The sequence below is a fragment of the Sinohyriopsis cumingii genome, chromosome 7 (assembly GCF_028554795.1).
Source record: "Sinohyriopsis cumingii isolate HCF-2022 chromosome 7, ASM2855479v2, whole genome shotgun sequence".
Lineage (NCBI taxonomy): Eukaryota > Metazoa > Mollusca > Bivalvia > Unionida > Unionidae > Sinohyriopsis > Sinohyriopsis cumingii.
In genome coordinates, this window is record NC_142967.1 from 42,241,837 (window position 1) to 42,262,629 (window position 20,793).

The 20,793-nt window shown below is 37.7% G+C and overlaps 1 protein-coding gene across 2 annotated transcripts in view; it reads right to left on the minus strand.

Moving 5' to 3' along the window:
- The window catches only part of LOC149795108 (5-hydroxytryptamine receptor 1B-like), a 193,387-nt gene extending 188,344 nt beyond the window's left edge, over positions 1–5,043 (minus strand). The window contains exon 1 of one of the 2 annotated variants that reach the window (XM_089964809.1): positions 4,563–5,043. The gene's annotated coding sequence lies outside the window, so the exon portion shown is untranslated. Of the gene's footprint in view, positions 1–3,421; positions 3,816–4,562 lie in introns of those variants that run through there. The other variant, XM_089964810.1, reaches the window with a different exon arrangement.
- Between the last annotated feature and the right edge of the window lie 15,750 nt (positions 5,044–20,793).

The following is a 20,793-nucleotide window of genomic DNA, read 5'->3' on the forward strand; positions in this document are numbered from 1 at the left end:
AGAATCATGCGCATGATTTGCATTGGATGTCGAGATAAATTAATAAACAAACAACGAAAAAGCACCTACGTGATTTGCATTGGATGTCGAGATAAACCAATGAACAAACATGGAAAACAAAAACATGTGCATGATTTACGGTTGATATCACGATACATTAATAATCATTCTTCTTATTGCTTAGACAGCCTGATCCGACCAGTAATATTCCTTCGTGATATTTGATATATTCTGCATGTACATTATATGACATTATAATGAAGAACATGAAACGATTGTTGTCTGAGTAACATTTGAAAAAAATAGCACGTCATTTGCAATTAGCATATAACTGCAAAACGAGCGCATGTTTTTTTCCTAAGATTAAGTGTTATGTAATAGAATGGATACACCATTGAAAGCAATGAATATCCTGTTTGTATTTGTAGGGTTCACTGCCTGGAGTCATATCGTTCGATAAGATACTGGTGTGTGATAGACCGCATCAAAAACAAACTATTGTTTGAAACAACACAGTCTGTCAAAGCGACGAGTTATATGATACCTAACAAGGCGTTTCAAGCTAAAAACATGGGTCCATTCGAAATCCCGTGTGCATGGAATCTTAATAGCAATCTATCGTCATCGTGTACAATGTTTGCTGTTCAGGACAAAATGTATATCCTTGAGATATGTATTTTCGGATTTGAGGTCATTGTCAAGCATTTCAGTCCAAACCCATTGCTAACGCAATTTTCTGTATGTAGTCGGTGACTATTTTTTGTCATAAGCATTTAGCTCAATTACTGATAATTTCGACATGGCATCATCCCTGGCATTCAACCAATCAAACGCCGCCGTCTGCCTTATTTGAGTAGGTGATTTAATCAGTGTATATTGCTTTTTGTTGTTATTGTTGTTGTTGTTGTTGTAGGGTTACACGCCGTTTTTCAGCACACGATAGGCTATACATGGCGGCCAGTATTAATGGTGGAGGAAGAACCCGGAAAATCCCCGGAAAGAACCACAGACCCTCGAGAAGCTACTGGTAAGCTTTCTCACGTACCCACATTGGCCGAATCCGAGACTCGAACCTACGCAGACAGAGGTGAGATGGCAGTGATCCGTAACGCAGACCGCTTTAGACCACTCGGCCACTCGGGGCTCCAGTTTTTATTTCTTGTGACCATTGTCTTTGATGGCGAAGAAAATCCTTCTAGCCTGATATTTTTGGTTTCAAAACTAAATATTTATGACCAATAACATGTTGAAATGTATTCCTAAAATTTTACAAGATTCATTTCGAGAAATTCCTTGATGACGAAATTAAAGACTAGTAGAGCAAGATGAAGGATAAGACCTGAGCAAGCCAAATGTTTACGGCTACCGGAACCGGGTGTCAAGACTGTTGTAGCGCGAATGTTGAAATTATCAATAATGTGTAAGTACGTAGGCACTTTGCATAGAAAATGGTTGCATCTATTTGAATATCTTGAGTTTCATTTTGATCTCAAAACAAAAGTTAATGAGCAAGCAGCAACAATTTCGACTGCGTGGATCGGTGAGTTGCAAATGGCCCTACTATCAACGTTAGATTGAAATGGACTTAAACAGAAGTAATTATGTTCGAAAACCAAAGCTTGAAGACGGGTACTCAGTGGAGATAACACGTCCAAATCATGTTGTAGTATGATGGATGTAATTTTGATGAAAAGGGCAATAACTCCTTCATACTAGGCCCTTGAATATTCTTGTTTTTGACATCAGGTCCAGTTGCAGATGCTTGCCTTATAACACCTTGCAAACACACATAAGGAGTGTGGGAGCTTCATTAAAAGTACTCACAATCAAGCTTAAAGACGGGTACTCAGTGGAGATAACACGTCCAAATCATGTTGTAGTATGATGGATGTAATTTTGATGAAAAGGGCAATAATTCCTTTATACTAGGCCCTTGAATATAAAACGTGCCACGCGCGTTTACATGCAATAGGCAATTCACCTTCCAAATGGCATATAATTATATCTAAGGACTGCAAAGCTATGCTGTTTACAAAGCGTGCAAAAGTCGGACAGATGGAAAATATGATTATAGGAATCCCTGAATCTCGGCACGTGGCTATGTCTCTGATGAACAGTTATTTGTACAATAATGGAACTTGACATGTACATCCAACATGAAAATCAGAATTCTTTCCAGCCAAAGTAGCCAGTTGTAAACTGTTCAATAACGTTTCAGTGAACGTGATATATCTCTGTAGAAGGGTCCACTTCACAGCTACGTTTGTACGCATACCGTATTGTGATATTTACTAAAGTGAGTTACTTATAGTCGACGCTTGTGCATTCGACCGACATTCTTGTTTTTAACACCAGGTCCAGTTGCAGATGCTTGCCTTATAACACCTTGCAAACACACATAAGGAGTGTGGGAGCTTCATTAAAAGTACTCACAATCAAGCTGACATATGGTAAATTTGTGGAGCAATAATTCACAAATGTTAATTTTTGTGATGTAACGTAAGATTTGCTTTTTGCACAGTGAAAAAAGACGTAAATTTAAAAAAAGTTGTTTTTTTTTACAATAATACCTTCCCTACGCAAACGAAACATGGGAAACATGAATTTATTTTCACACGTTATGGCTATTCCACGTAATGTCTATAATGTGTTTTTGTCAGCACATATAATTTTTGTACATACACTTTGCACTAATGTCCAAGTCATGTACAGGAGGATTTCGTAACAAGATGTCAAACAATTTTCGTACTCTCACGCAGATACTCTGTTGCCCGTAGTAATAATGGCATCGACGCATCTGCACCTACCCTCACTATTTCTATGTGATGGACTCAACTGGCGATGACACGGACTGTTGTCCGTACAGAATATAGACATGTATTGCCTTAAGGAACTGATGCGCTAATTAGAATATTCAGTAATATTAAATGGATTTATCCCAACCAATTTGAAACCAATTCCTGAAATAAAGCATTACCCATACTGACAAAACCCAAGTGGAATGCTCACGTAATGGGACTGAAAACAAAATTATTTAGTGTTCTTGCATTATACATGACAGAGAAAAAGTAAAACGATTTGTTTAATGCAAGGTGCCGTTAGATTAAAAAGACGTATTGCGTTCCACATGCTCCGACGAAATAGAAAGAAAAAAAAAACCGGATTCTTTTATAAAACAAAGTGTGCAGCATTCAGACTATTTTATTTATTTATTTATTTATTTATTTATTTATTTATTTATTTTTAATATTTATTATTTATCTTATTTATTTATCTCATTTTTTATTTATTTATCTTATTTATTTATTCATTTTTCTTATTTTTTTAAAATCATATTTATTTATACATTTGGCATCTGAGAACCACAGGAATCTATATGCAGCTTCTGGCTACATCAGTGATCGAGAATGTACACACTCACCTTTTGAACCATCCGTCATGAAAATAACAACAACCAACATGTACACTGTTTCTGACTAGGAAGGCAAATAGGAAACCGAGTGAATCAACAAATTCACGCAGCAAAGCCGATTCTTCTTTGGACAATGCAACACTCCTCGACCACCCCCACCGACATTAATCCCTCTCGTTCGTCCTACGAAATTATTACGGCTGCTGTTCGGGTTAGTGAATATGTTCATCGGGGTTGTTTGAAGGCCACATCGCAAGAATCCTTCTGCACCTGCGGCAATTTTCAACGTCATTTTGGATTTGGATATATAGTTCCATTATCGTACAATAACTGACCACTAAAAGAAAGTTATTCAATCGAAAGATTTTGTCTGGTCATTTTAGCAATTTTGCAGACGAGACAAAAATAGTTAAAATTACAACTGACCTGTTTATTTATGCAACATACATAATTAAATAATGACTGTAAGCAGTAATTAACTACAACTTTTATATCACCATGAGAGAGAGGGAGAGAGAGAGAGAGTTATAAAACGGGAAGACAGCTAATGTATTGCAAATTCTCCCTTGTTTCGTTTTAGAAATATAACAATATTGTGGCAGTATACTTGTACTGTGTGTGTGTGTGTGTGTGTGTGTGTGTGTGTGTGTGATACAACTCGTCTATATACTCTTTACTCTACCAACACTTACACTGTTTTACCAGGAAATATAATTGAAAGATCACAATAAAACTGAAAGAAAGTACAGGATGACACATTAAGAATATCCTGCTCTTCACAGTGTGGCGCGCAATGACAATTGCAGCAAAAATCGACAAGTGTATTAAAGTTTGCAAGACCGTGTTATAAGACTAGAATACACGTCATGATTAATGGGTAATTTATCTTTGTGAGCCTAATATCAGTAATTAACACGTGTTATCTATATTGTTTGATAATATGGAATCTATGATATACAAAAAGAAACAAATCAATAGAGAAAAACGATATCATTCTTAAGACGTAAGGCATGGTCAACTATAAAATATCTATATGAAAATCTATGCCTGCCATTTTTCGTCTTCTAGACCTGTTGTATATCACAAATAATGGGAGATGCGTACTATCTCCAATATTATAAACCATAATTACAAAATTAAGACGTCTTACCTCTACTCTCCTACAACTGTTCGGGCCGGAGAAACACACCGAAATCCACTACAAATATACTGATCTCCAAAATGTCACACACAATATTAGCGTAGCTAGGATCTGTATATACGAACAAGACATAACTTTTGTTTTTACACTGGAACCTCAACCTGAACGCTGCCTTTGTCTAAATGAATGACAACACTTGAACGGTCTGTGGCTTTCTGATATATTCCGTACAAGTCGGGGATATCTGATAGCCCTTTCTCACAAACAGAGGGCATGCAAACGTTTTGACATATGGCACTGTAAATATCCTTTGAAAAGAGATCAAATAACGGTGATGACCGTAGCGTCATAGTTCGAAAATCCCGTTACTCGTTGCATGGGTTTGATTCTTGCTTGGAAATCTAAATCAAATAATGGCGGTATTATACAGCTCGAAGATTTCGTTGAATCATCACTTGCTATTGTATCAAAGTAAGGCGCAGTGGATGAACGTTTGCCGTGTTGATATCGTTTGGTAGACAAGGATTCAGGATGATAAGAGGCCGTGATCAAACTCATTTGAATTAGAGCCATACAGGCAAATCATACAACCTGTTTTTCATTGTCTGTATACAGTTATTTAAGGATAGCCTGTGTGAGATTGATTGCTACAACTGTTCATCGCAGCTGATTTATAAGTTTATAATCAGACACTGTCTCTACACCCGATAAGATTATATTTTGTGATCGTATGTGGAAATGAAAATGTATTTATTAGCGACAAGTAGACATATTTTTTAAGATTCCCGGTTTGATTAACTATTTTAAATCAGATGAAATGGGCCAAGTTTGAATACATTTTTGAAGTGCCCTTCTTGTTAAACTGGTTCCATAGCTACCCTTAGATTCAAAAACGCGTTATGCAGAGATTTATAATGCAGTTTCCAGTTGGAGATCAAGAAAATATGGCAACCGATTAGAGACTACTGCATTTTGTTTTGATATTAAATTTAGCATTGAGTTCGCGAACAGAAAACGGTAACCTACTTTACTGACGCATGTCTTGTTTATTAATCAAGCATTATTTATGAACGATATTATCGTGGTTGTATTGGTTGGTATTAATCAATATCGAGCATATTTTGTCTTTCAGTTCATCAAACTCAAAAAGCCAAGCCACCATTACTGTTCAGCGTGTTTACACCCTAGCAAGCACAACTCGAGCGGCGCGAAACGTGCTCTTTCATATAACGCGTAAATCAGTATATAGATTTTCTATAGTGTATGATTTCCAAATGTTCCTCAATCGCAAATTTGACGTGAAATCGAAACCGAGTTGAACGTTGGGGAAAAGCCTCAAATAAAAATCTCGCTCTTCTGATATGGACTGTATTTAACTATTTTAAAACCGAACGAATAGTTTAGAATTAAAATAAACTGAAAAGTGCATAGTTTTCTAACGTATAAAAGTGGACATTTGTTCATATATATATTTGAGAGATTGACATATATTTTATATATATAATGATAGTTAGGTATTAATGGATACATTTGAGCTGATAATCAATAATAAGTGATATAATTATCAGAATATATCAGTTACTAATCGCTGAAAATCATCGTTCATATCTCGTCATGCACAGTATTTGTACAATAGTTAATTTTCGGCGATTAGTATCTGCATTATTTATGATAATTAGTTATATTGGGTATTATTCACAAAATTATATATATATATATATATATATATATATATATATATATATATATATATATATATATATATATATATATATATATATATATATATATATATATATATAACGAACACTGTTGGAAGTGCATACAATATAGTGACGTCGAGCAATGTCAACATAGTGTCCCTTTGATTCAATGTATAATCAGGAAATGTTACTATTACAATATACAAGAAACGCATTCACGCGTGCAACACAGGTTCTGTTGATAGGCCTCGTAAATTAGCCAGTATCCATTATCAAATGACAACAATTTAAAGTTGCTTATTGTGTTCATCACTGAATATAAAATGCCTCTTCAAACGTTACCCAGCTACTTGCACGTACCTATCCCGGTATGTTAAAGACACGCCATACGTACCCATCCCAATATGTTAAAGACACGAGACACGTACATACTCCGATGTGTTAACGACACAACTGTTTTCAGTTAGATGTATATCTATGTTTTGGACAAGTGGCACCCTGCATGTATTGAAGGACAACTTGAACGTAACGCCAAATATCATATTGTCAAGTAAAAGAACAGGAACTAGACTCATCTTTACATACTTTATTTACATAATAGTATTATAGTTAACATCAGTGTAGTATATTTAAAGAATTCAGACACTAAGGCCATGAAGATAGTCAACAAAGCTACACACACACACACACACACCAAAACGAGATATATATATATATATATATATATATATATATATATATATATATATATATATATATATATATATATATATATATATATATATATATATATATATATGAAACAAATAGCAAAATAGATTTTAAAACAAACGTGTTTTAGTTTGCAAAACTATGTGAAAAAAGCGCAAAGGTTATTGTATCTAATACAGTGCTATGCTGACGCACCCTACCATTGTACAGTTTTAAGAAAAGAATTATCATCCAACTCACCCCAGCCCAACATAATGCAAAAGGATAATCATTCATCCAACGGCAACCCCATCATAATGTACAAGGATTATCATTAATCCCACTCCAGCCCAGGCATACTACAAAAGGATTATCATCCATCCCATCCCAATCCAGGAATCATGCAAAATGATTATCATCCATCCAACCCCGCCCCAAGTATAACGCAAAAGGATTATCATCCATCTCACCCCAACTCCAACTTAATGCATAAGGATTATAATCTATCCCACCCCAATCCCAACATAATGCAAAAGGATTATCATCCATCCCATCCCAATCCAGGAATCATGCAAAATGATTATCATCCATCCAACCCCGCCCCAAGTATAACGCAAAAGGATTATCATCCATCTCACCCCAACTCCAACTTAATGCATAAGGATTATAATCTATCCCACCCCAATCCCAACATAATGCAAAATGATTATCGTCCATCCCACCCCAATCCCAGCATAATGAAAAATGCCTATCATCCATTCCACCCCAGCCCAGGCATGATGCAAAAGGATTATCATCCATCCCACCCTAACCCAGCATAAAAATGCAAAAGGATTATCACCCACCCCACCCAACCCCAGCATAATGTAAAAGGATTATCATCCATCCCATCCCAACCCCAGCAAAATGCCAAAGGATTATCATCCATCCCACCCCAGCCCAGGCGTGATACAAATGATTATCCACCGTCCTAACCGAACTTATCATAATGCAAAAGGATTATCATTTATCCCACCCCGACTCATCATAACTCAAACGTATTATCATCCTTTCTTCTCCAGGGCAGAATAATGCAAATTGATTATCCACCATCCCACCCCAAACCAGCATAATGCAAAAAGATTATCATCCACCCCACCCCATAACCCAGCATAATGCACAAGGATTATCATCCAAACCCATCCCAACCCAGCATAATGCAAATTGATTATCCACAATCCCACCAAAATCCACCATAATGCACAAGGATTATCATCCATCCCATCCCAAACAGCATAATGCAAATTGATTATCCACAATCCCACCAAAATCCACCATAATGCAAAAGGATTATCGTCCATCCCAACCCAACATTGCACAATGCAAGTTGATTATCCACCATCCCACCAAAATACAGCATATTACAAAAGGATTATCATATCTCCCACATCAACCGAGCATAATGCAAATTAATTATCCACCATCCCAACCCAACCACAGTATGATGCTAAAGACTGAAATGCAACTGTGGCTACGTTATAAATATTCCATCAAAATTTGTTTATGTACATTCTCAAAACTATATTTACATGATCATAACATTCGGATATAAACGCTGTCATTTACAAGGTACCAAGCAACAGTTACCTTTTAGCATGGCAGGTCAGGCGTGTAATACAACAAATACGGCACGAAATTGTTTCTTTCTGATCTCAAGGTGTGTCTCTCGTTTGTGCACAATAATGACATATTGCAAGCAAATGTGGTCATTTATTTTTGTAAATAAAAAGTGCTTCAAAATATAACCAATTTAGCAAAATTAACAGAAGATAATAACCACAAGAATATATTTCAATGATCGGTAAGTGTTAAGGAAAACACCTGCAAACTTAAACAAAAACTCTAAAACATGACAAATTTGGTCAAAACAATCAATTTATTACTTACAATGAAATTATTTCTGTAATATTGTCTTCTCCGCGTTAGTTTGAATGACGAAAAGTAATCAACTTAGATTACTTTTTGGCAACTGACTTGAAGAAGAATAGCGAAAACTCCTAGCCATTGCTGCTCTTGAAAATAAAATTAACCACGCCTTGCTAGTAATATACTACAATCTGACAAAGTATCCCTTATCAAACTAAAGCAGACATTTACTGTAGTAGAAAGTTTCAAAATGTTTATGCGTTTGAAAGTTCAATGTTTAATGGACCGGTATGTTTCATTGCCCGATACCTTGGTGCATACGTCAGGCGGAATTAACTTTCTGTGCTAAACTAATTATTTCTACCTGTAATCAGTGATACGAAATGATACAAAAGCGTATACTATAGAAATGCTGCTTCCCAGGCCCACACGCCACTCTGGCATCTGCAGATTGACGATAACCGCATTAGAACTCCATGTAATATATACAACATACGTGGAATACCGCGCTGGTGGGATGATAAACAAGCCCTAGAAGTTCTGGTGTTGTTCCAAACCGATCACTTCCATTTAGGCAGTATGGAACTACGCACTACTAAAAGAACTATTTACCTCCGAAATTTAAGAGTTTGGCAACTTGCAAGAACTGCATACATCTGTAATGGAATCGGTCTTTTAGTTGTGTTCAGCTATGATTTGAGGGATTCATTTATTTAAATCATTCATTGGAGTTACAATGTTCTAATCGACACTTTTGAACTGCCTCACTGTTTTGAGATTATTGTGAATTGGTTTAAAGACATTATGGAGGATATCATTGTGATACATCAAGACTGTAAGGACATCGAAACATATCAAGGTACATCAGCACATTCAAGATTTAAATTCATTCAGATCGCCAATGGAATTAATTCGGAACACTATATTTTTGAAGATGTGATAGAGCTTTTAGGACTATTTGGAATTTAATTAACAATATTGTAAGTTATTTTAAAGCTTCACGTTGTATTCAAGAGAAAAAAAACATTATTTGTTGAATTTTGCAAAACTGTTTGGTTATCGCTCTCTTTTGGTACTTAGTTTAAGACCAGAGAGTTCTAACATCATAGATATGACTAACTTGAACTGGTTGGGGGTAGGTATAATGCATAAAATTGTTTACTGGATTGTGAGACAGTACACGCCTTTTAATTAGCCCCCATGGTGCATGTTGGGGATATAACATTGTGTATATTGGGGCAATATGGACAAGAATAACTGGCATATATCCCTATAATCCAGGTACATAATGATGCGACCTACGTAAACATGGTGGCGTGGGGTGGGTGGGTTCGGACAATGTCAACGGCCGTTCACAACATTCTCAATTATATTCAGCCTAATGTCATCCCTTATCTTTGGTACTTATCTGAGATTTCTTCTTTAAAGATATTTCCCCCAATGGGTCCATGCATTTAAAAGTGACCGTGAGTTAAGCCTCTACTAAAGTCGGATTTTCATCACCTTCGTCAGTACTGTTTTTGTTTTCTATATTGGAAATAAATGTGTCCGTATTAGGATAGCCTGTTATTCGGTTTAACGCCATTTGGAGCACATTATAGAATACACAGTGGATTCAAGGTGCGGACAAATGTAGGCCTGTAAAGAAATACCGACCTATAGGAAGCTACTGGCAAACTTTCTCACATACACAGGTTGGTGGAGCCGAAACTCGAACTCAGGCGGACAGAGGTGAGATGCGTGGTCTGCAAAGGTGAGTGCCTTAGACCAGTCAGCCACCATGGTCTCAAGGATAACTTATCAATATTTTTGCATCATTAACAAAGTATATAACAACATTCCGTGACAGTTTCTATATGGACTGTGGGCTAAAAGACTGTTATTTGTACGACCACTTTCCTTTTCTCAGGCGTCATTATTTTTGGGTACGGAAAATGATAAAAAAATTTTAGATGACTATAGAGCAAAAAGCCAAGTTTATTACTTTATTTGTAATATTTTGTACCTAAATTTCGCTTTTCGTTTGTATGACATTATTACAAGTACCAAGTCAGACGTTAGCCATTTTTAAAAAATATGTTTCAGCTCTAAACAACTCAGATCTTAGTATTATCGTTTGGAGAATTGATCAAATGACAGTGACGTAGCATTTAATCCCATTAAGCAACGCGCCTAAAGGGATTATTTACATGAATGACGTCACTGGAATATAGGCATACTGTATCTTTTAACTACATATCCTACCTTACAAGAAATCAAAGCAATTTATGTTGACTATAATCAGTGGCGGTCTTAGTGAGGTGCGAAAGGTGCGATCGCACCGGCAAACAAGATGTGTGCGTGTGTGTGTGTGTGTGTGTGTGTGTGTGTGTGTGTGTGATTTGGATTTTTAACTTAGCTTTAATAATTTTTCAGTCATATCGCTACGATGTCTGCAGTGTGACAGTTTATAGTGATGTCTAGCACTGGGGTATCATGCCGCAGACATGTATCATGATGTCCCACCCAGTCACATTATCCTGACACCAGGCCGACCAGTCCTAACACTAACCACTTAATGCTGAGCGCCAAGCGAGGCAGATGTTTGTACCATTTTTGTAAGTCTTTGGTATGACTCGGCCGGGGATCGAACCCACGACCTCCCGCATCCGAGGCGGACGCTCTAACCACTAGGCCACCGAAGCAGACGGGGGGGGGGGGCGAAAATGTTGGAGTTTATATCAAACATATCATAAGTAAAGCAGATAATTTAAAACAAAATTTAATTTTGAAAACAAACGAGTATTGTTTCATGAATATTTCGCAGAATTTCTTCCGTGATATAGAAATAAGTTTTTGTGAGCCCGCTGTCCTCGTTTAGCACTGGACCCGCACAGCCCTAAAACCGCTGTTGCTATATTTGAATCAATGTTGTGACAGGTTTTGTAATACACACGTATTAATTATATTTTTCCGCATCACATGAAATTAGTACCTTGTGTCCTATACTGCCTTACTGCAGACATCGTAGTGACTGAAAATTATTTAAGGCTACGTTTAAAATCCAACACACACACACACACACACACACACACACACACACACACGCATACAGTGCCTTTAAATATGATGATCATCTCGAAAGACAAATCATACTTATATTCCTTCTTTATGAAATCTGTGATTAAGGAAATAAATGTCGACATAAATATAAATATATGCTTTCTCCTAATTTGGAAGATTTAAATAGGCAATATGCTAAGATACTTGCTTAAACTAATTGGAGCGAAACCTTCGATCCAATATCTTTTATGGAATATGTTCTTGATGAATGACAAGGCATGGACAAAGCTGAAAATAGTTGCCCTATTTCAACCACCATATGTTTACGCTTTGACTGCAGTATTTATGTTTCATTTCACTCTTGATCCATTCCAGACAAACTTATAGGAAAAACACCAGGTTCCTTGTAAACTTGTTCTGAAGGGCTGGACATTGATAGTGGGAAGGGATATATTTGGTAAGGTTAAATATTTAATCACCTTTTGTCCTCCAAAAGTTGCGCGAGGTCTCTTTAACAGCTGCATCAGGAAACCATTTATGTTCGTGGTTTTAAAAGGACATTAGGAATATTTAATATGTCTAAATCTTATGAAACTTTGTACCAACAAACAAAACCAGACAGTCCAAGTTAAAGCTACACTCAGGGCAAAAATTCATTTCAATTCCCTTCTATCTAGACACCAAATTACTTTCGTTTTCTTCGCTGCTGCTCAGAAATTCGGAAAAAGAGGATTTGAAAAATTAAAATCTAATCTTTAAAAAAATTTGTTTAGAACTGTCAGGGTTAAGGGATGCATCATCAGCATAATACGATAGAAGATAACATGTTTTATTTACCTATATGCCTTGAACATCCTCCTGAACCGAAATTTCAGCACACTAGAGTGGCTTCCCTTGTCTACAAGCATTTTAAACGAAGCAGAAATTTGACCATTGAAACCCGATTCTCTGTTGTTGCAAAAATGTTCTGTCCAAGTCACTAAAGACTTTTCAATATTTAAAACAAAATTTAATATTTTCTCTAGAAGTCAAGCAGATGTAAATGTGTAGTTTAGATCGTCGACAAAAGAGTACCAACAAGTTTGATGGCATGTCTGGCGGGGTCGAGTACCCTGATATGGTATAGGGTTTCGGACCAACGTCGGTTTCAAGCCAGCGTCAGTTTTTAGCGCCCCGTTCCCGCATGTCACACAACTGTAACGAGCACAGTATGTGTTAAATACTTATAGTTTAAATACTACATATATCAATTTGATTATTTCACGCTTAATAGTATATAGTATGTGATTTAATAAACAAAAGCTTTCAAAATATTTAAACAGTGATATGGTGGCCCCCCTCAAAAAAAAAAGATTCCAAGACTGTGATGCAAAGATGCAAGTAATTACCTGCCATTTTCTGCGATGGTAAGGTCGCCATAAACGGCCACAACAAAATTACACACCTTTCCTGCAAATGGGCCTTCGATGACTTTGATTTGGATTTGATTGAGGCAGCCGAAAATGTCCACGAGGCCATTGTGCGCGTTACTTCGACGTGTGTGTTTCGGCCTATGAAATTTCCTCGAATATTGCAACCTTTTTCGGCTCCAAATCTATTGTACTGCTACTTACTGAGCATGGTTTTACCAAGTTTGACATGTTAGGGTGATTAGCTGACTATTTCAGGCACGAGGCTATGGTACGGCTTACCAAGGATTGCCAGCATAAGCATGGAGTCTGCCGCTCGGAAAATTCACAAAGCCGTTGTGCAATGTTGATTGGTTTGTGGTGATACCGACTACGGCCAGGTAATTACGAAGTAGCCAGAAATGGACACGAGTCCATTGTACGACTTTTTCCAGGAGTGTGTCGGCAACAGTCTTTGCTAAAGCGGCTGAGATTCAACAAGCGCATTTCCGCATGTTTAGTTTTAGTGTAAGATAGATTTATTATATTCGTTTGTTTGAATACATTTTTCTCTATCAAGATAATTAAACGAACAAAATGAAAGGATATATTTGCAGTAAGTGGTTGATGGTTGGAAAAACGGTGTGCATTGAGATATCATGTTTATGGGATTCCTGTAAAATTCACTGGCAGATGCAGTTGACTGGAAGCGTTGTTCCCATACCAAGCAGGTCGTCTGGGAAAGACACACCGTTCGAATCAAGGTTTTGTCTTCAGTGTGGTAGCGTTAGGGAGCACCACAATCTAGCTAATATATAAAAGTGGGCCAGAAATCAGTCTGCGTATTGAAGCAATGGAAGGAGTCAGAAAACATACTTAGAGATTACGTTCATTAGAGATTACGTTCACAAATACTATACCAATTACGCAATGCGGACAAACAAAAGCTTGAACATAACACGATGTCTCATATCACAGGTTTAAGTGAGTTAGCTCGAAGAGGGTAAGTAACACAATGCAAATATGATGATTCGCTGGAAGTAAGACTGGCGTGTATAGCCATTTCCAGGCCCACAATCAATTTCGGTTCCTAAGGGCAAGGTTCAGCAGACAGTTCTGACCATATGACCAGTTCCGCCTCAAGGCAGGACAATGTTATTGCTGACGAATCTTTAAATATGCTTGCTATTGAGGTTTAACCTTACTGTAAAAAGATAATGTGGCCAAGATCCGAATGCAACCGCCAGCCTTGGCAGAGCTGAAAGGACTGCTAATGTAAGACAACGTGATTATGAAAGAGCCGCTATGCCAGAAAAGAACAGGCTCGAAGTCGAAACATTTTTCTATTTGGTAATGTAGTAGCGTCTATTACACAATCTTGTGATCGGAAAGGAACCGAGAGCTACGAATGGCCTAAACTTAGCCTTGTGTTGACGACACAGATGAAGAAAGCTACACCACATGACGTACCGAACGTAAAAGAACAAAATGGTGAGAGAAAATAAACAGCATAAAAGTGACGGCCTATTCCTAATCGCTGCCAGTGCTGTACTGAACATTGACGAGATGGAGAAGCCGGTTGCCCGAGCTAATGGCATGGTACTGAATAACATGGGCAAATATATGCGCGAGTGGATTGGACAGGTATTTGTCCTTGGTCTCAGTGCATCGACGTACCTACCGTTTCACTGTTCTAGCTACAGTCCAACACGGAAGTGCATACCACTACTGCAGTTAGTGCTACTACTGTGGGTAGATGCTGCTGATCGACAAAGTGGTTTCGATGATTGGATATTTACAAAGAAACTCGGAAGACTATCGCAGTCATCTATAGGCAGACATGGCTTACAATTGATGTTTACAGCCCGAGAATAGACGACCCTAGCGAAGTGGTCATCCGACACCCCACCCCACCGAGTTTAATTCATATATGTTTAGCTGTCTCTTTGTCGCTCATTGCCACGAGACCCTCATAGGAAATAGTTCGGCCTATTTTGGGCACAAAACATGGCAGGCATGTTGGAAGTTGTTATTGTTCCAGCTTCATGCACATGTGCATCATACTGCAGCATCAACATGCATTTCTCTATAATGCAAATTATGGCACGGCTCTTAAAAAGATTACCGAGCACTCGATTTTAAATCAGCTTTACATAATATAGGTTAAAACCACAAATAGAACACGTGGTTAAGGAGATACAAAACAGGAAGTCACCAATTTCTAAGAGCAACGCTCGTAAGATATTGTTGGTTAGTCTTGTCGCAGTAACACCGACGTTGGTGCTATGATTTAAATTCGCTACCACAACGAATATCGTTGATGTAACTTTCGTAAGTGCCAGTGCAAATATCTTTGTCCCTTCGAATTATGTAGAGACTATTTCTCAAGACGTAATCTAGCTTGCTTTCCGCATAATGGAACACGCTCTGGTATTTTTGTCTCTATTTCGGTAGTTCATCTTCGTGACCTTTTATATAATCGATTTGTGAAGAATTATTTTAGGCCATCAATGGTTGGTCCTATTCCAATTATTGAGGTCTTCGTTTGTCTTCGAACGATATGATAAACAGTTCAAAGCCTTACAACCTGTCCAATGCACAAAGAGAAGAACATTATAAACACTCGCTAGGAATTCATCATAGGCTCTGTCTTCCTATTCTTTGTATTCTGTAACGCCCAAAAACAGAGCACAATTTGTTGTCTTGCTGCTTCCTTTAAGCTAACACCAACTGTACCGCCGCCGTATGTTTTGCACGCCTTTGACATGGGTGGTAATCTGTCTTCTGAACTTGTGCGCCAGGCATGTGGAACCAACTGCGCATGCCAATTTTTGTATTTTCACGAGACATACGGGAACGGGGCACAAATAATTTCGTTTCAGTGGCATAGGCCACAGGGAGTCCAGGTGTTCTGAAACCCAATAAAATTCGTGCCTTGGCCGAGAAAAAGGTGAACCGGAACGCTGTCTCTGCAGAATAGTTCATGCTTGTTCTAGATGAACTCGGTAAACCAAACGTCCATGAACAATGAAATACGGATTAACATGCAGAAGGCGCAGCCAGCTCTCGCCAGAACAGCTATCGATGAAACGATAAAAACAAACTCATCGCTCATGGAATGGCTGAATCCAGCAAAAGGAACACGAAAAAGTCCTCTAGGGATTCGTCATATGGCGTGTGCTCATATTATTTGTCTTTTGGGCTGTCCAAAAAACAGAGCAAAGCTGGTCTCATTGATATAGGCCACACGAGGTACGGTGGTCCTCAATCCCATTCTACATCTGAGTGCTCAGCCCAATATGGCGCACCAGACAGGTGGACACCTGGCGAGCCTGACGAGCCAACACACTGGTAAGCCTGACGGGGTGAAATACTATCAGGAATTGTGGGTAGGCCTAGTGGGTCGATATGCGTGTTGGTGCCCTTTGGATCAGTTTTTTCGACAATAAAGACATATAATTCTGGACTTTTATTATTTGGCACGTTCCTTATTATATCTGTAGCGTCGTAAATGTAAATAAAACAAGGTATAATGTCCAATGTTCTCATTATTTTAGGAATATTAGGAAAATTAAGCAATACATTGAGATCAAAAAGTTAAACTTCCAAACTATTATAAAAATTGATATAGAATAATTTTATTTAATCTAAAGTCACAATATCATATTCACTTTCTGCTAACAAGCTATTATTATTATTATTATTATTATTATTATTAAATAACTTGCTTTTACTATATAGTTTCATCATTATTATTAATTTGCTTTTTTCTATATATTTTCAAGGCAAAAAACATCAATTTGCACGGATTTTATTCTCCTTGCCGTGTCGCTGCGATTAACGGCTGCATCACTTCATTGAGAAAAAGAATTTCATAAATTTTATTACAATTTTACGATAGACACATTGTGAAAATTTAGATGGTAGATCTACTTATTCAATTTGCTTATTTTGACAAATCAATAAGTTCATAGGGACTGAGAAGATTATTTTATTTTCGTTCAACCGAGTTCTTGCGCGAATTGACCGCTCCGGTGGCCTAGTGGTTAGAGCGTCGGATGCGGGAGGTCGTCGGTTCGATCCCCGACCGAATCACACCAAAGACTTACAAAAATGGTACTAACCGCTGTCTCGCTTGGCGCTCAGCCTTAAGAGGTTAGTGTTAGGACAGGTCGGCCTGGTGTCAGGATAATGTGACTGTCTGTGGCATGATTCTACATGCCTGCGACAGGACGCCCAAGTGCTAGACATCACTATAAAATGCCACACTGCAGACATCGTAGCGATATGACTGAAAAATTGTTAATGCTACTTTAAAAATCCAAATCACACACACACACACACACACACACACACACACACACACACACACACTTGCGCGAATTAATACAGCAAACATTGGTGGGGGGAGGGTAGTAGTATAATCAAGACAAAACTGTCCAGCAAATTTTAGAGTGTAATATCATTAAACAACAAATTTTAATAATTGTGAGTTTGTTTGTAAGGATATCAATTTCACCTTTATGTTTATTTCTGCATTCAGAGGTAACTTTTGTGTGATGGCAAGCTGGCAGTCGATGCATAAAAATGTCGGTTTTCGGTATATTTCGGTTTGTGATAAACACTAATCGATGCCTGATTCCTCCATCGTTTCCAGCCCTGATCATCATGATTGCGATGCCAGTTAAACTTACTAGTTAAAAAATTTACTTGCGATATGTAATCGAGACTTTACTTTTTGTATAAAAATGTGCACTGTTTGTCGTTGAGTGTATGAGGTATTCAATATTGTATGGGCGGCACAGAATATGGAATAATAACAGGACATTTAATTTTAGTCGCTGAACATTTGTTTGGGTTCATGGGAAAACTAGTTATAATTTGTTTTTATACCTGAAGCCTACGTTTTGGTGTCTGCAGTTCATTATATGCATACTTGATGGCACATTCTCATTGATTACATGAATGTATACATGAGGGACACATTTTAAGATCTGTTCATCATGTTGGAGAGAGAGAGAGAAAGAGAGAGAGAGAGAGAGAGAGAGAGGATTGGATGGAGAAAGAAAATAAAAAAGTGGGCTTAAATATGGAAATACGGGTCTGAATAACACACGCAAGGGCAGATAACTTCTTAAATGGAAAATTAAAGTAGTTCCAAAAGAGAAAATCGCTTATATGGCAATAACAATACACGCATATTGTAATAAAGTTGGGAGTATGCGCATTTGGTTATAGCGCCCCGTTTTAAGGTATTCATAGATTTATGTGATTACTTGTGTGATTATTGGGATTCGGCGCAATGGAAATATCCTTAGCCCGAAATAATTAGCCAGTTACTAGGAGAAAACGTCACGGAGTGAAGTGTTAGTGAGTTTCCATGATGTCATGGTTCATTAGTAGTGAATTCAGGCCAAAACGTCACAGAGTGAAGTGTTAGTGAGTTTCCATGATGCCATGGTTCACTAGTAGTGAATTCAGGCCAAAACCAAATGAATCTCATTGAACTAAGATAGTCCATATTACAATCTAGTGGTGTACATTGGTGGTGTGACTGCAATGGCAGTATTTATGGTAGGAAACCGGTAAATTACACAAAGGAATAAATAAGAAGGGACTCGGCAGATACCGTTTATGTCGCCATTGTGGCATTTGTGCTGCAGTTATATTGGCGAAATGTGCATGGAAAGCATACATTGACTGGCCTAAGGTGGCGGAGTTAAAATAGTTCCCAGTGTTTCTACGGCGTCAACGGCTGGCGGTACCGAAACCTGACGAAGAGAAACCATACAGATGTGCGGTTGATAGATATTTGACAGGTTGTTTTGTCTGTGGTCTTGCATTAATTAGAGTAAAATTTAGGTATAGAATGGACACGTCGGGCTTTCTAATTTACAATTGAAGTTGAATGGAAGTCTTTGGAAAGTGGGGGGTAAACTTATGACTTCTAGCGGGAATCGCGCCAGGGTTTTGACACCGCTCGGTCAAGTAAAGACCCCTGTTTCGATTTCCCTTCGACCTCCGGGCTGCTACCATCGGATCAGAGTCTTTTTTATACCAAAAATAACAATATTTATTCTCACTATCTCCTTAAGAGTGTCAACACACTCATCCTGCACCGCAGTTTTACTTTTCTAAATAAGGGTGCGAAAATCTGAGCTCACTCTCCACGCGTAATTCTGGAAGCTCCTGTGAACTTTCTAGTAAACAAAATCGCATGGGTACTGTCCTTTCGTTGCAACTATTTTTCACAGTAATTCAGCAACTGGCGGTCTTCTAAAATTATTTACTTTTATACATTTGAGAATCCCCCACTCATTACTTTAAAAGCAATGATAACTGCGTCACTGTTCTCTCTTGATTGATCGTAAATAGCTAATCTCAGTTGCCACGGGATCTTAACCAAGCTTTGGTAAATCACTAACGTTTGCAATAAAAGTGTAAGGCTCAAGATTGCATGGTCTGAGAATCTGGTATGTATGAATCACCCGTATACTATGGAAGGGCATTACCGCCATAATTATATACGTGTTTTTCCTACTCGTCCTTGATGCATTATTGTAAATGACTGTTTGCAAGTGCTACTTTCATAATTCTATCAATGTATATTGTATTTTCATCGATGCAAATTGTACATGGCAGTTTTCAAGTGCTACTTTCCTTCTGCATTATTGTAAAAGACGGCTTGCAAGTGCTACATTCATAATTCTAGTCCTGAATTTTCTATTTTTCATTGATCCAAGCTGTAAATGATTGCTTGCAAGTTTTTCGATCTACTTTCCTTCTGCGTCATTGTATCTTGCGATTTGCCAACTACTGAATTGATTCTGTAGATTGTCGTATGACAAACGCTGTCAGTTAATACAGGTTTTGTATATTCTGTTTATAAACTTTACAATTACATCATTCCAACTGCTGTTTTCATACAGATTTTGGCCTTGCAACAATGTAAATACCAAGTTTTATTAGTATCGTCTTTGTTGTCCAACTCGTGTCGCCATCTGTTGTCATAATGGTATACTAGAGATTAGCATGGCATTATGACAACAGACGGCGTTCTAAATTTCTAAAGATTTTCCTTTACCAGAAACAATGAATGCTCCCCACAGAGCTTTACGGCATTCATTTTGTGTCGATAACTATTTCAGTCCCTTTTTTAAAGTGTACGTTAGCAACAAAGTTTTAATTGTCTCTAAAACCATATACTTTCTTGAAGATCTAAGTGATTTATAGCATCTTACGAAAACAAAAACGCGTACACTACAGCAGGGTGGTCCATCTTTTTCAACCCCAGTTTTGACGCACTTAAGTATTTACCTTCACCGTTTAAGAAATCTACTTCTTAGTGATATCTCTCATTACTTTGGAAACATTAGTTATTTTAGTAAGGATCAGAAATGACAATGATATATTCCCTCGTACTCTTCTTAACGAGCCTTCATCAGACGAACGCTGGTTGTAAGGATTGTATTGTACGTCACCCAGTTTGACGCATCTCACAGACGTCTATCT